General features: G+C 43.2%; 1 non-coding gene across 1 annotated transcript; it reads right to left on the bottom strand.

Moving 5' to 3' along the window:
* Positions 1 to 13,316: 13,316 nt before the first annotated feature.
* LOC145629685 (small nucleolar RNA R71) lies at positions 13,317 to 13,422 on the bottom strand. Its single transcript, XR_014111842.1, has one exon. It is a non-coding gene; the product is annotated as a small nucleolar RNA R71 (small nucleolar RNA).
* Positions 13,423 to 14,229: the final 807 nt, after the last annotated feature.

Below are 14,229 nucleotides of genomic sequence, written 5' to 3'. Positions count from 1 at the left end.
AAAAGAGCTGAGAGAGACAGAGACGGTACCTTTCGATTTTGTATCTGAATGTAGGCGGGACCGGCTGTATTGCTGAAGAACAAGCTTTCTTGCTCACGTCTGACTCAAACAAGTGACTTCTGCTCTCTCAAAGTTTTTCTCTCTTGGAAATTTTTGTAAACGTAGAAAATTATGAGGGTAAAACGGCTATATATAGAGCGTAAATTTGGGGGCATTTCCGTAATTTACCCAGAAGGTGAACAATTACTTTGTAACGGTAAAATTACCGCCAACCGGAGCGTGACATGTGTCACAGATGCCACGTGGCGTGCCACGTCACATTTGTGAGGGGCAAATGTTTAGGGTAATTTTACCCCGCCACGTGGTCCAATAAGAGGATGACACGTGTCAGCCTCAGGATGGCCCAAAGTGGACCAATCCCTGCTCGACATGTGTCACTCCAGAAAAGAAGGGAAAAAAGTCGGCCTTCAGGCCCAAATCCCGAGATTGCCGCAAAACTGCGCAGCCCACCAATGATTAGGGTTCAGTGACCTAATCAGGGGCATAACTCCCAAAGACCCTATAAATAGGGAGATACCCCTCACTTTGAGGACATAACGTTTTATCATTTAATACACCTGCCTTCTCTTACATCAGAGAAACACCTGAGCTTGGAATTCGAGCAGATACCCACCTAAATTTCCGTACTCTTTATTCCTTTTCAAGTTACTAACTTGATCGTCGGAGGCGGAGCACCACCCAACAGGTGTCTCCGTTTGTTTTGCAGGTACAACTCATCCCGGATCAGTCTTCATGTTGTAACTCTCCCGAGGGACAAAAACACCCAAAACAATAGGTACCCCAAACCGGGTGATGATGTTCTTCCAGATGAAAGAGATGACATCCTTTGTCTTAATGTTCTTAACCGACTCAGCTTCTACCTATTTGGTGAAATAATCCACAGCCACCAAAATGTAGCGCTTTCCGCCTGGAGTAGGCGTATAAGGACCCAAGATATCCATGCCCCATTTGGCGAATGGGACTGGGCTGTGGATTGCCCTCAGATCAGTAGCCGGGCGGCAAATCAGTGGGCCAAACCTTTGGCACTTGTCGCATCTTTTGACTAACTCTTTGGCGTCTGCTTCAAGAGTAGGCCAGAAGTAATGCCGCCTAGCTCTGACGGCTAGGGACCTGCCGCCTATATGAGAGGCGCAGTACCCAGCATGCAATTCTTCGAGAATTTCTTTCCCCTTCTCTGGGGTAACACACTTCAATAAAGGTTTGAGGAAACCCGCCTTGAAGAGTTCTCCATTTCTCAACTCGAAGTTTGCTGCTCGCTTTTTCATGACGGCTGCCTCCTGTGATGAATCAGGAAGCTTGCCGTCTGCTAAATATGCCCGGATGCCATCCATCCAGGTAGAGCTTCGGTCTAAGATTCCAATGGGCTCTTCATGTATGCTTCTCTTTTCAAGAACTTCCCAAAAGACCGATCGAAGAGTATCACAGCAGGCAGATGAAGCTAATTTAGACAACGCATCCGCCTGGTTGTTATCTGACCTAGGCACTTGATTAAGACGGAATTCCTCAAGTGCCCCAGTCTCTTCTTTGACTGCCTGAAGGTACTTGATCATAGCCGGATGAGTTGCCTCATATGTTCTCTCATACTGGCTGACGACCAACTGTGAATCAGAATAGGCGTCAATTTTAGTTGCCCCTGCTGCCTTACACATGCGGATTCCGGCTAGCAGGGCTTCATATTCCGCCTCGTTATTTGAGGCTTGAAACTTAAACCGCAGTGCATATTCAAATTTGTCTCCCTCAGGGGACTCATATATAATTCCTGCACCGCATCCGTTCTTCGTTGAGCTTCCGTCTACATACACTTTCCAAACCTGGTCAATATTATCCGATTGCACCGGTCGTGTCATTTCAACAATGAAGTCGGCAAACGCCTGACCTTTCACTGCCTTTCTAGGTTCAAAAGTGATATCAAGACTTTGCATTTCAATAGCCCATTTCAACATTCTGCCGGATGACTCCAAAGTAGACATTGGCCGCTTGAGGGGCTGGTCGGTGTAGATTACAACCGGATGAGCCAGAAAATAAGGTTTCAATTTCTTGAAAGCCATATATAGGGCAAGGCCAAATTTTTCTACCACGGGGTACCGGAGCTCAGCATTTTTTAGAACATGGATAATGAAATAGACCGGAAGCTGAACACCGTCTCTCTCAGCAAGGAGAACAGCACTGAGGGCATGATCTGAGACGGCTAGGTACATATATAACACCTCTCTAGGCAGTGGACTAACAAGCCTTGGCAAAGAGTGGAGGTGTTCTTTCAGCCGTTGAAAGGCCGCCTCAGCCTCATCCCCCCATTCAAATATGGTCTTCTTCCTGATTTCTTAGAAGAAGTAAAGGCATTTGTCACCTGACCGGCTGAGGAATCTCCCCAAGGCTGCCAGGCAACCGGTTAATCTCTATGCTTCCTTGATAGTGCGGGGTGACTTCATGTCAATCACTGCCTGTATCTTCTCAGGGTTAGCCTCTATCCCCCTTTGATCAATCAGGAATCCGAGAAACTTCCCAGACTCAACACCAAAGACGCATTTATTAGGGTTTAACATAACCTTATGCCGCTTGAGTGTGGTGAAGGTTTCTCGGAGATCAGCAAGGTGATCCGCCTGCTGTTTGGATTTGACTATCATGTCATCAATGTATGCCTCTACATTACTCCCAATTTGATTAATTAAGACCGTATTAATCATCCGTTGGAACGTAGTCGACGCATTTTTCAAGCCAAACGACATCACCGTGTAACAGAATAGCCCCTGATCAGTGACGAAGGCCGTCTTTTCTTGATCTTTCTTCCACAGGGGTATCTGATGGAAGCCGGAGTAGGCATCCATAAAACTCATCAAGGCATGCCCGGCTATTGAATCGACCAGACTGTCGATCTTAGGAAGCGGATAACTGTCCTTGGGACATGCTTTGCTGAGATCTGTGTAATCAACACACATACGCCAGGTACCATTCGGCTTCTTTACAAGCACAACATTCGCCACCCAGTCGGGGAAATTACATGGCCGAATGAACCCAACATCCAACAGCTTTTTTACTTCGGCAGCTGCCGCCTGACTTCTTTCCTCGCCGTGATTCCTTTTCTTTTGCCGGATGGGCTTCTTTTTAGGATCCACGGCAAGTTTGTGGACAACAAGATTCGGGCTGACGCCTGGCATCTCTTCCACTTCAAAGGCAAAAATGTCTTTGAATTCTTTCAGCAGAAGGTGCAAGTCTGCACCCAACTTAGCAAAGGCAACCGTCCCAACCTTCACGGTACGCTCCGGACGGCTGTCGTCCAGAGGTATGTCAATATGCTCACCAGCCGGTTGGGGACGGAGCTCATCTGACCGTTCACCGATCAGTGATTGCTATTTTTTCTCCTTCTTCACCTCCACCAGCATAGGTGCCTTTCTTTTCTTTCCGGCTGCTGGTGGGGCTGGTGCTGGATCGGCCTCCTTGACATTATCAAGGTCTATTGGCTCCTGGGCGCCTAGGGCCACGGTATCTTTGACGGCTGAGAGATAGCACTCCCGGGCCGTCTTCTGATCCCCATTCAAGGAACCAATAGAGCTGTCATCCCTCTCATACTTGATGAGCATGAGGGAAGGGATGATTACAACCTTGGATTCGTTGAGGGTTGGCCGGCCCAAGATAATGTTGTAGGCGGTCAGCTCCTCAACGACCAAAAACTTGACGACCAGATGTCGCCCTTTTCCTTTCTCACCCAGCCGGATGTGTAGATCGACTCTTCCGACTGGGTAAACCATTCCTCCCCCAAAGCCAACTAGGGGGTGGGTGACCGAATGCAAGCTGCTGTCATTGTATTTCAGCTTCTGTAAGCACCGGAGGCTGATGATGTCTGATGAGCTGCCGGTATCAATAAGGATCCGCCCAACCAGCTGGTTGGAACCTTACACTCAATGACGACCGGGTCATCATGTGGGCGGCGAACGCTGCCCCTATCCTTCTTAGTGATCAGAACATCCGGGAAGGAGGAGCTTGCAGACGCCTGCCCATCATCATCTTTGTCCATCTTTCGAAGATGGCTCTTGGTGCCCCGGATGGTAAGGCCACCGCATGAGAACCCGCCTGCTATTGTGTAGACCGGCTCCTTGTCGGTATCCGAGCTACTAGCAGGCTGGGGGTAGTCTTAGTGGACTGACCCTTATTATTCTTCTTTGCCCCGGCTGGGGACTTAGAAATATAGGACTTCAGCATTCCCTTGTCAGCCAGACGGTCCAACGCCCGTTGAAGGCTGAAGTAGTCGTTGGTGTCATGGCCAACTTCCTCATAGTATTGGCAAAATTTATTTTTGTTCCTTGATTGAATGAAACTTTTCATTGGATTCGGCTTCTCTAGGGACAACCGGTCCTTAATCTCCATGAGGATGGAGTTGCAGTCCTTGTTAAACTCGTACTTTGGGACGTACGGTTTAAATTCTTTCTTCTTCTTCTGGGACGGCTGGTCAGAATCACTAACTGCCCATATTTCTTTTCTCTTCTTGCTCTCTTCTTTCTTTTTAGCCGGCTGAGCAGGCCGGCTGCCTTTCTGCTTGTCGGACTTCTTTGAGTTCGACTGGCTACCAGGCGAGAAGAGGTCGGTAGCTTGAATGTAGCTTTCCTCCTCCCTCAGGGCCGCCTATAGGGTGAAAGCCCCTTTTCTGACTAGGTCGAACTTAAAGGTCGAACCGTCTCTCAGACCCTTGAAAAAGTCTGTAAAAGCTACCTCATCAGACAGTCCCTGAATCTGAATTCTGATCAGATTGAACCGCCTGACATATGAGCGCAGCCCTTCTCTCTCTCCCTGTTTAACAGTGCTCAAGTCAAGGCTTGTTTTCTTAGCAGGAATGTTCATTGAGAAGTTGGAAACAAACAGGAAGGCGAGCTTCCTGATACTATCGATGGACCCGACTGGCAGATTACCAAACCATTGTTGGGCAATGCCCTTCAATGTAGCCGGGAAGCACCGACACCAAGTGGCATCATCCAACCCCTGCAGATACATGAGGTTGGTGTAAGCCATGAGGTGGTCTTCCGGATTGGTGGTACCATCATAGGTACCAACCAATACATTCTTAACCTTGGCCGGCTGGGCCGCCTCGATTATCTCCCGGGTGAACGCAGAAGGCTGTTCACCCAGGCGCAGTAGACGGAGCTGCCAGTCCAATGGCTGGACATTTTCATATGCCGCCTGACCTCCAAAGAGAGCCGGCTGCATGAAGTGAGGGGGATACTGTCCGTAAACCTGAGTAGGCACGTACGGTACAGCTCCAATCATATGAAGGCCAGAATGGACGGTATTATCGCCTGTCTGACTCTCATGCAAGGAGGGTGCACTCCCTGCAGAAATATTGTTGAAGCTATCTGGAAAGTTCAACGTTGAAGCCGACTCAGACAGCGATAGGTTTCTCTTCCGGTTTATGATCTCCCGGGCATCGAGAATTGATTTTTTGCTTCCCACCGGCTGCTGAGTCCGGCGGGTGTTGTTGTTGTTCCTCTTAGGAAGGAGAATTTTTTTACCAATCAATGGTCCCGGCTGCCTTCTCCTTTGGATGAGGAGTGGGCTGCCGTTCTCTGACTGACTTCCCCTTCTCCGGAGGAGTCTTCTTCGCCGACTGACCTTTACTTGGGCCAGCCCGGCTTTGGGTGATCAGCTCTTTAATTTCACCCTTGAAACTTGTCATGAATCTCATGAGTTCGTCTCGGGTGACAGGGGCTGATTCTGCGGCCGTTTAGGTTTCCTCTTCCGGCTGCCCAGAGGGTCGGCTTGTACCCGCCTGGGAGGCACCCCGCTCCAGAGTGTCTCTGGGCCGGACGCGCTTAGTCCTGAGAGAGCCGTCATCGGCTGTAAAGGTTTCGACAAGAGGATCTTCATCCTCATGGTCTGTAAAGACTTCTGGGTCATCGCCCAGACGGTTAGGGGGTGGTACAGACTCTTGAACCATCTTCGAGGTACTCTCCCCACAGACGGCGCCAAATGTTTTGGGGGTTTTTGTCCCTTGGGAGAGTTACGTCACGAAGTCTGATCCGGCTGAGTTGTACCTGCAAAATAACGGAGACTCCGGGTGGTTGGAGCTCCGCCTCCGACGGTCAAGTTAGTAACTTGAAATGGAATAAAGAGAACGGAAATTTAGGTGGGTATCTGCTCGGATTCCAAGCTCAGGTCTTTCTTTGATGTAAGAGAATACAGGTGTAATAAACGATTGAATGTGTCCCCAAAATGGGGAAATATCTCCCTATTTATAGGGTCATTGGAAATTGTGCCCTTATCTAGGTCACTTGACCTAGATTGTGGTGGGCTGCGCCGAATTACGGCGTTCTCTTGGGATTTGGGCCCTTGAGGGCCGCCATTTCAGAATCTATCTGAAGGAGCCACGTGTCAAATGGCTAGGGGGCCACTTGGGTCAGTCTGATCTTGACACGTGGCCTTCTCTTATTGGGACACCTGTCTAGGGTAATTTTTACCCTAAACAAAAATCACTAAATCTTAGAGAGAGAGAGAGTCTGTCTTCCGTCTGTGTGTGAACACAAGCTTTGCTAATTTTCTGCCTGCCTTAGCCGGTTTACAACCCCCTGTGCCCCAAGCAAGCAAGGTCAACTTCAGCAGCATCTCAGTCGGTCATCACCGTTTGCCTCCCTTTTAGAGACAAACGTAAGGTACCGCCTCTACCCCCTTCAGCTCATTTACATTTGTTTCAATTCATTTTGTGAAAAACTACCTAATAAAAAAAAGGGTAATATTATATGTAGCCTTAAGGGCTATATATAAGCATTAAATATACTCTTGAAAATTGTATAAAATTAGGAATTCATGACAAAAACACGCGTAAATCAGTATAATTAGTGTTTATATTTTTATGATTTCCTAAATTTATACGATTTTTAGTGTATATTTAATGCTTATATGTAGCCCTAAGGGCTATGTAAGATACTTTATTAGACTGAATGTTTTAAGAAACTTCCTTAAAAAGGGTAAAATGTTGTAAGATACTACCTTAGACCGAATTTCCACTGTTGACTTAATTTTACAACGTTGATCCACCTTAAACACCCCCAAAACCACTGTGAGGGTTTGTTTTCAAGATGTAAAGGTAAAATCGGGGTGGTTAGAGGATATTCCGAGTTGGAGAGGGTAGAATAATGCTTCGGTATTGTGGTTCTTGGGGTTATAGGTGGTGTTTTTGGGGTTGAAAGGTGGTTTAGGTGTGGTAAATGCGATTTCAAGCAAGTTGTGTTAGTTTTGTGAATGAAAGCGGTGGTTTCGAGAGTGTTTTGAGGTCGGTCAACGGTGAATATTAGATATACGTAGTATTTAACAACATTTTACCATTTCTTAGGTAGATGTTTTTTACAACATTTTATCTTTATTAGGTAGTTTATTACAACATTTTTTTTATTAGGGTAGTTTCTCACAAAATTTTGGTTTTATTATGTAGTTTTTTTGACAAAAAATTCCTTATGTTATTTGTATTTACGTAGTATTTTATTTTATTCCCTTTTATTTTTTTTATAATGTCATATTTTTAATTGAAAAATAAAGGAATTATACTGCACATAACTATATAAGAGAAGACAAGTAGATTAAATCATTTCCTACCTCCCGTAGATAAAAATAAAGGTTTCTTATCATACCATTACTTCAGCAGCTATACAATCGCGAATATTTGTTTTACTCGTCGTATTCACCAAATCTTTAGACACAATAATAACCTTATATTTGACCCACCATTATATACATTTTCCTAAGCAAAGCATTGTGTCATAAACAGTTACATAATTGACAAAGGGGAATAAACGCGTCGTCAATTGTCTATCCCTAGATCAAATACAATTTATACAACCTAAACAAACCTAATACGAGTATAAGGCAAGCATAGGGGTCGAACCACAGAGAACGGTAAACACCACCAAATGTTATCAACAATTAAGCTAGTCCGGAATAGGGGATAAATGAACTAAAGTCTAAAAATGCTAAAACAAGAAATAAAACATTAAGGGAAATGGTTTAGGTATAACATTCACTTGAACATAAACAAAGGCATAGAAATTGAATTAATTATGAACTAAACATGCTCGAATATCGAAATTAAGAATCCAATCTAGCCGCCTTCCGGGGTCAATTGGCTTCTCCTAACATAGCCTCTATGTTTCCACATTAGAACCATATACTAGGAGGTACTATTAAATAACAATCGATAGTAATGAACCTTAACTAAGTCAACTTCCGTTTCTTGTTAGCAAAGATTCACCTTTAATCAACCAACAATGTGCACTTGCAAGAAGATTAAAGAATATCAAGCATATAAAGACTTTAATCACAAATAAATCAATTCTAAACCCTAGAACATGCTCTAGGTCCAACTACAACACAACCATCCCCTTAATGGGGAAATTACTCACTAATCATGATAATAACAAGATTAATCAACAAATAATCAAGAATCAACATGATCAACAAGCAATACCAACAACTAAAATAATAATCAAAATAAACAAATAAAAATAGAGGAGAGAGAGTAAGAAATTGCTCATTAATTGAAGATGAAGGTCTACAAAGGATTGAACAAGCTCCTTCTTCAAAATCCAAGTTCATTAATGAAGAAAACCTCACTTTCTCTCTCTACCAAAGAAGACTAATCCTAACCTAACCTAAAACTAAAACTAACTAGAGAGAGGAATAGATAGTTATTGAATGTTTTCCTAATTACCCCAAAAAAATGGGTATTTATACTAACTTAATAAAACTAGGAAAAATAGAAAAAGAAAATAAAATAAAATAAATTAAAAGGAAAAGTAAAAAAATAAAATCAGAAACTAAAAAAATAAAAATAAAAGAAAAGAAAGAAAATAAGAAAAGGGAAAAGAAAAAGAAATAAAAATAAAACAAATCAATTCCCCCCAAAACAATCAGCTACCCCCTTTCCCCTTCTTCGAATTTGGCTGCTTCAATATCAACACCAAACAACCATCATCAATGGCTCAAAATCATCACCGACATCTTCATCAACCAGCAATCAATCAAGGCCGTTCAATTTTCATTAAAACTCGCGTGAGAAGCTCGTGGAATGGTTCGATCGAACCGGTGGTGGGTTCGACCGAACTACGGGGTTGGTTCGGTCGAACCAAGGGTATGTTCGACCACTCCCCTTCGAATAACAAAGCCCCCAAAGTCTCTGACTCGACGTTCGGCCGAACTTCTTAATGGGTTTGCTCGAACTTGATTAATTTGCAATTTGTTCTGATTTGCTTAATTGAGGGCCGAATTGCTTGTGCGAATTGGTTGCTTAATTGTTGCTGGTTTAGGTGCGGCTGATTGCGGGTGTAAAGCAGGCTGTTGTGAGGTGAATTGCGGGCTGCTGTAAAATCTTGAGGGAGGTTGATTGCGGTGGCTGGGTTGCGTTGGTGTTGGGGATTGCGTGGCTGCTGCGGGGTTGGAGTTGGTGGTCAGATGGTTGGTTTGGGTAGTTGCGGGTCAGGTGTGAAATTGGTGGTGTATTGGTTGATGTGGCTGCGCATTTGGTTGAGCAGGGGATGGTTTGTGTTGTGGTGGTGATGCGGGGTGAAGCAGGGGATGTGCGGTGCTAGGTGGCTGGGAGTGAGGCAGGGGCAGCGAAATGCTTGTGTCGTTGTTGGTGTTGGTTGAGCAGGTGTGTGTGGTGGCAGGTGAGTATGGCTGTGGGGCTGCTGTGGTTGCGTGAGAGGTGATTTTGGTGGTGAGGGTGAGTGAGCAGGGGAAAGGTGGATGATGGTGATATGCGTGGTTGCGTGAGGTTGCAGGCTGGTTCGGCTGTGGTGGTGTATGTGTGGTGGAGGATAAGGGAGGTGTGCGGTGATGGATAAGTGGGCAGCATGCTTGTGAAATGGGCATTTGGCGTTTGACTCAAATTAGAACCCGAACTCACTTGACATGAATCCCGAACCCCTACACACAAAACCGAAGGAAGGAATTGGGATAAATAAAATAAAAATAAAAATAAATAAAATAGAAATAGAAAATAAGAGACATAAAACTAAACTAATAAAAATAAACAAAAACTATGCAAGCAAATAAAGTAAAATAAAATACGAAAATAAACTAAAGCTAATAAAATAAAGAAAATAAACTAAAACGCTCCAAAATTACCGAATAAACAAGAAACTTTATTAAAAGGAAAACAAGAGAAAGAAAGGGAAAATAAGATAAAATAAACACGAAAATGACTCTAAAACTACTCCCTAAGAGTGACATAAATGTCACTCATCAATAATATGCATACAACCAAGCAACAACTGATAAAACATACAACGCAGATATATAGATATGGATATTGGTTAATTTTTGTACGAATAAAAGATATTTATTAAAGATTTGAAGAATAAAAGACAAATTTCATATATTGTAGTTATTTAAATTTCGTACATAACCATTACATTAGTCAAGATTAAGCTGTAATATTAATTATGCATTAATATTACTGATCGGAAGCAGCCTCCACCCAGGCATTCTGATCACTTGACCTCACTGAAAAATTAGCTTTCTAATAATTCCGAATTTCCTATCGGAATAATACACTTGTTCGAAGGACACCATTCCTTTCAGCCGCCTCCAGAGACCAATCGGCCTCCGGAAGAAGTGTTGGTCCAGTCGGACCATGATTCTGGTGACGATGGAGACAACGAAACCTATGTGGCCCATGATGGGTCCCTCATATCTAAGTGCATCCATCATAAAGACATGCGGGAGCGCAATGCTAACCAGGCGGGTCCAAGTAAGCAGGCCCCCTGGACAGTCAAGTAAGCCCTCAGGGCAGCTGATTGATCCATCTAAGGCGGCAAGATTAGCCCCAGTCACCCGAGATGAGCTCATGAAATTCATGAGCAGCTTCAAGGGTGAAATTAAAGATTTGATCACCAAGCGGTCAACTGCTCCTAGAAAGGAACATTCGGCCAAGAAACCAGCTCAGCCTGGAAAGTAGAAGTCGGTCAGGGACCGTCTGCCGACTCCTCACCCTGCTCCAAAGGAGAAGGCTCGACCCCAAATAGAAATCTCAAGACTCTGTTTCCCTGAAAAAGGTGGCCAGGAAAGCCATCCGGCATGTACAATCGGATGGTAGCAAGAAAACATTCTCTGATGCTCGACATGGTACATGATGAGTCTCATTTATGACACTCTTAAGCTAGGTTTTCTTTATAGTTTTACTCTCATTTTTTGTCTTTTATGCTGTGTTTTTATATAAGAATTCTTGCTTTGCGTGTTTATGTGTAAGTCTAAAGAAATGCAAGCTTTTAATGGTTTTCTTGTCATTTTGTTCATTTCTCGACTATTTCTCTCGCTTCTTTGTTTCCTTGACTTGTTTTGTAGGTGTGTGGAGTTTCCCGAGGTTTGATCACCAAGGAGGAAGCTTGAGCGCATTCAAGCAGGTTGATGGAGCTAAGTTCGGGATTCCAAACATGTCATTCAAGCTAGCTCCACAAGCACAAGGACCTTGGATGCAATGCATTGGCATGAGGCGTTTCAAGTGCTTGGAAGATAAAGGAGCTGCTTCTCTCATGAGCATTGCCTCGAGTGCACCAATGATAGGGATGCTCGGGAGCGCGGAGATTGATCGAGCAAGCGAAGGAGGCAAGGCCACGAGCACTAAGCAGGGGTGCGCGCGCACGGCACAGGTGGTGCGTGCGCGCGCGTGCGGCCTGGGTGGTGCGCACGCACTACCTGTCCCGACCCCCTTCGCTTGATTCTTCTATTTATAGCTTTTGACTTTCTTTTTTTAGGGAGATGACTTATTTTGTATTTGAGGATTATTTTCCAGAAATAGTAGAGAGAGAAGCTTAAGATTTACTTGATTGTACTTGAATTTGGTCTTAGATTTCAATTTGATCTTGGAATTACTTCTTCAATTCAATGAAAACTTGATTGATTGAATTTCTTCTTGAGTAAACTTGAAATGAATATGATAGTGATTGAATTTGTTTTGCTTCTCAATTTTACCATGATTAGTGAGTAGATTAGTTGCTAGGGAGAAGAGAAAGCATGCTTGATTGATGATTTTTACTAGTTGATGATCCTTAATTGATTGAATTGTTGAAATTAAATTGGTTGACATAGTTGTGCATGTGATTAATTAGACTAGGAGTGATCAACCTATAAGATTAATCTAGATTGCATTGTAATTTTCAATGATATGAACCCTTGATTTGAGAATTGCTTTAATTGATTAAATTTGATTGTGATTTTCCTTCATTTCCATTCATAGTGAACCCTAGTTTGGTTTATTAGGAGATAGCTCTTGAATTCTATTGATTGCAACTATTGTTTTTCCATTTATAGTGAATTGATTGAGTGATCCTTCAATTAGCATAATCATTGAGCTTGCATGTGGAACCTATATCCGTAGTGTTAAGGATATTGAATTTCTCGATTATTTTGGCTTTCTCGATACCTTAGTTACCAACCATAACCTTCTACATTCTTCGAAGTAGCTTGACATAGGCTATAGCTTGCACCTAATCATTCCTTTGGGTTCGACCATTGACTTACCATATACTAGTATTAGGTTGGTCGAGTGTTTAAACATTTAGTTTGGCTCTAGGAAAGGGTAGAAAATGACCTACATTTTCCTTATGCCAAAATGGCATCGTTGCTGGGGAGTTTGTTATAGTTGTTGAGTCTATTTCATCCTTAATTGAAAAAAAGAAAGAAAAAAAACAAACAAAAAGATTTTTCTTTTTAGGCTACACTTGTAGTCGTGCTACTAATCATTTCTTTTGAGATTGTATGCATAGAGCACATGCTCATTCACTAGTGCCATTTGATCCGGAGATTGAGAGGACTATTGCAAGATTAAGGGTTGCTAGACGATCTTTGAGTTCTAGCATCTCAAGTGAAGAAGAACCACAACAAGAAGAACAAGCAAGAATGGGAGAAAATCCAAGGGTAGCATTGAAAGAATTGGGGATTCCCGGTTCAAATAGATTTGAGAGTGGGATTGCACCACCTACAACACCGACGAATTATTTTGAAATAAGGCTGGCAGTGATCACTTTGATAGAGAGGCGACAATTTAGTGGGGCCAAGCATGAAAGCCCACTAAATAATCTCAAGGAGTTCGAAAAATATTGCAATACTATCAAGGTGAATGGAATTTCCTAAGAATTCATCCGCCTCAAGCTCTTTCCCTTTTCCCTCATAGGGCGTGCCTTGGAATGGCTAAACAAGGAGTTCAAGCCAAATTTTCTAAGGACATGGGACGAAGTTACCAAGGAATTTTATCTCGTTTTTTCCATAAAAGAAAACAGCTGAGGCTAGAGCTTTTATTCAAGGTTTTAAATAAAAGCTAAGTGAGAGCCTCTATAAAGCATGGGAGAGATACAAATAGTATCAAAGAGAATGTCCTCACCACGGAATTCCTACTTACCAAATTATTCAAATATTCTATGGAGGCCTTAGTCCTCAAGGGAAGTCATGTTTAGATGGAGGAGCCGGAGGTCCCATCATGGATAAAATGGAAGAGGAAGTGGTAGACATAATTGAAGACGTAGTGAGATACTATAGAGATTGGCAAGATTAAGAGAGAGAAAGTCAACTAGCAAGAGTAGCTCTTCGGTGTACTCGGTTGATCATCTAAATGCAATCAACAATCTCTCCTCACAAATGACAAACTCGGGGAAGGAAATGTCCGCTATCAAGGCAAAATTGGAAAATGCTACCTCCCAAGTCTCATGTCTTCCCTCCCAATCTAATAGGAGAGGTATGTCTTCTAATCCTCAACCCTCTCCTTATTCTAGTAACATGCCTAGTGGATGCTTGTTTTGTGATGTTTGTGGATCTGTAGGGAATATTTCAAGCATTATCCCAAACTTAAACCCCACTGTGATCATACACTAAAGTAAGGTGACGTCCAAAGGGAAGGAAGCTAGAGCAAAAGAGTTGCTAACAAGTTTTAGGAACTTGTAAACCTTTCACAGGGTGAAGGTTACACCCCTTAACGATCCAAAAGATCGTTAACACCAATAGGTCTGGAACCAAGACTGGAAGTTCGGGGATGAAGGTACAAATCCAATCTAAAAGAAAAAGAACCTGCCCTAATAATAGGCCTTTACTTTATTCTTCTCGTATTCATGTGCGCTTTCTGACTAACATGCAATCATCAGGTCTAAACCTGTTTAATCTATGTTGGTTGAATATTAATGCACAAATAAATCTATTATTGGC

The sequence above is a fragment of the Chenopodium album genome, chromosome 4 (assembly GCF_948465745.1).
Source record: "Chenopodium album chromosome 4, dcCheAlbu1.1, whole genome shotgun sequence".
NCBI lineage: Eukaryota > Viridiplantae > Streptophyta > Magnoliopsida > Caryophyllales > Amaranthaceae > Chenopodium > Chenopodium album.
The sequence above is the reverse complement of the archived record's forward strand: the minus strand, read 5'-3'. Positions and strand labels throughout refer to the sequence as shown.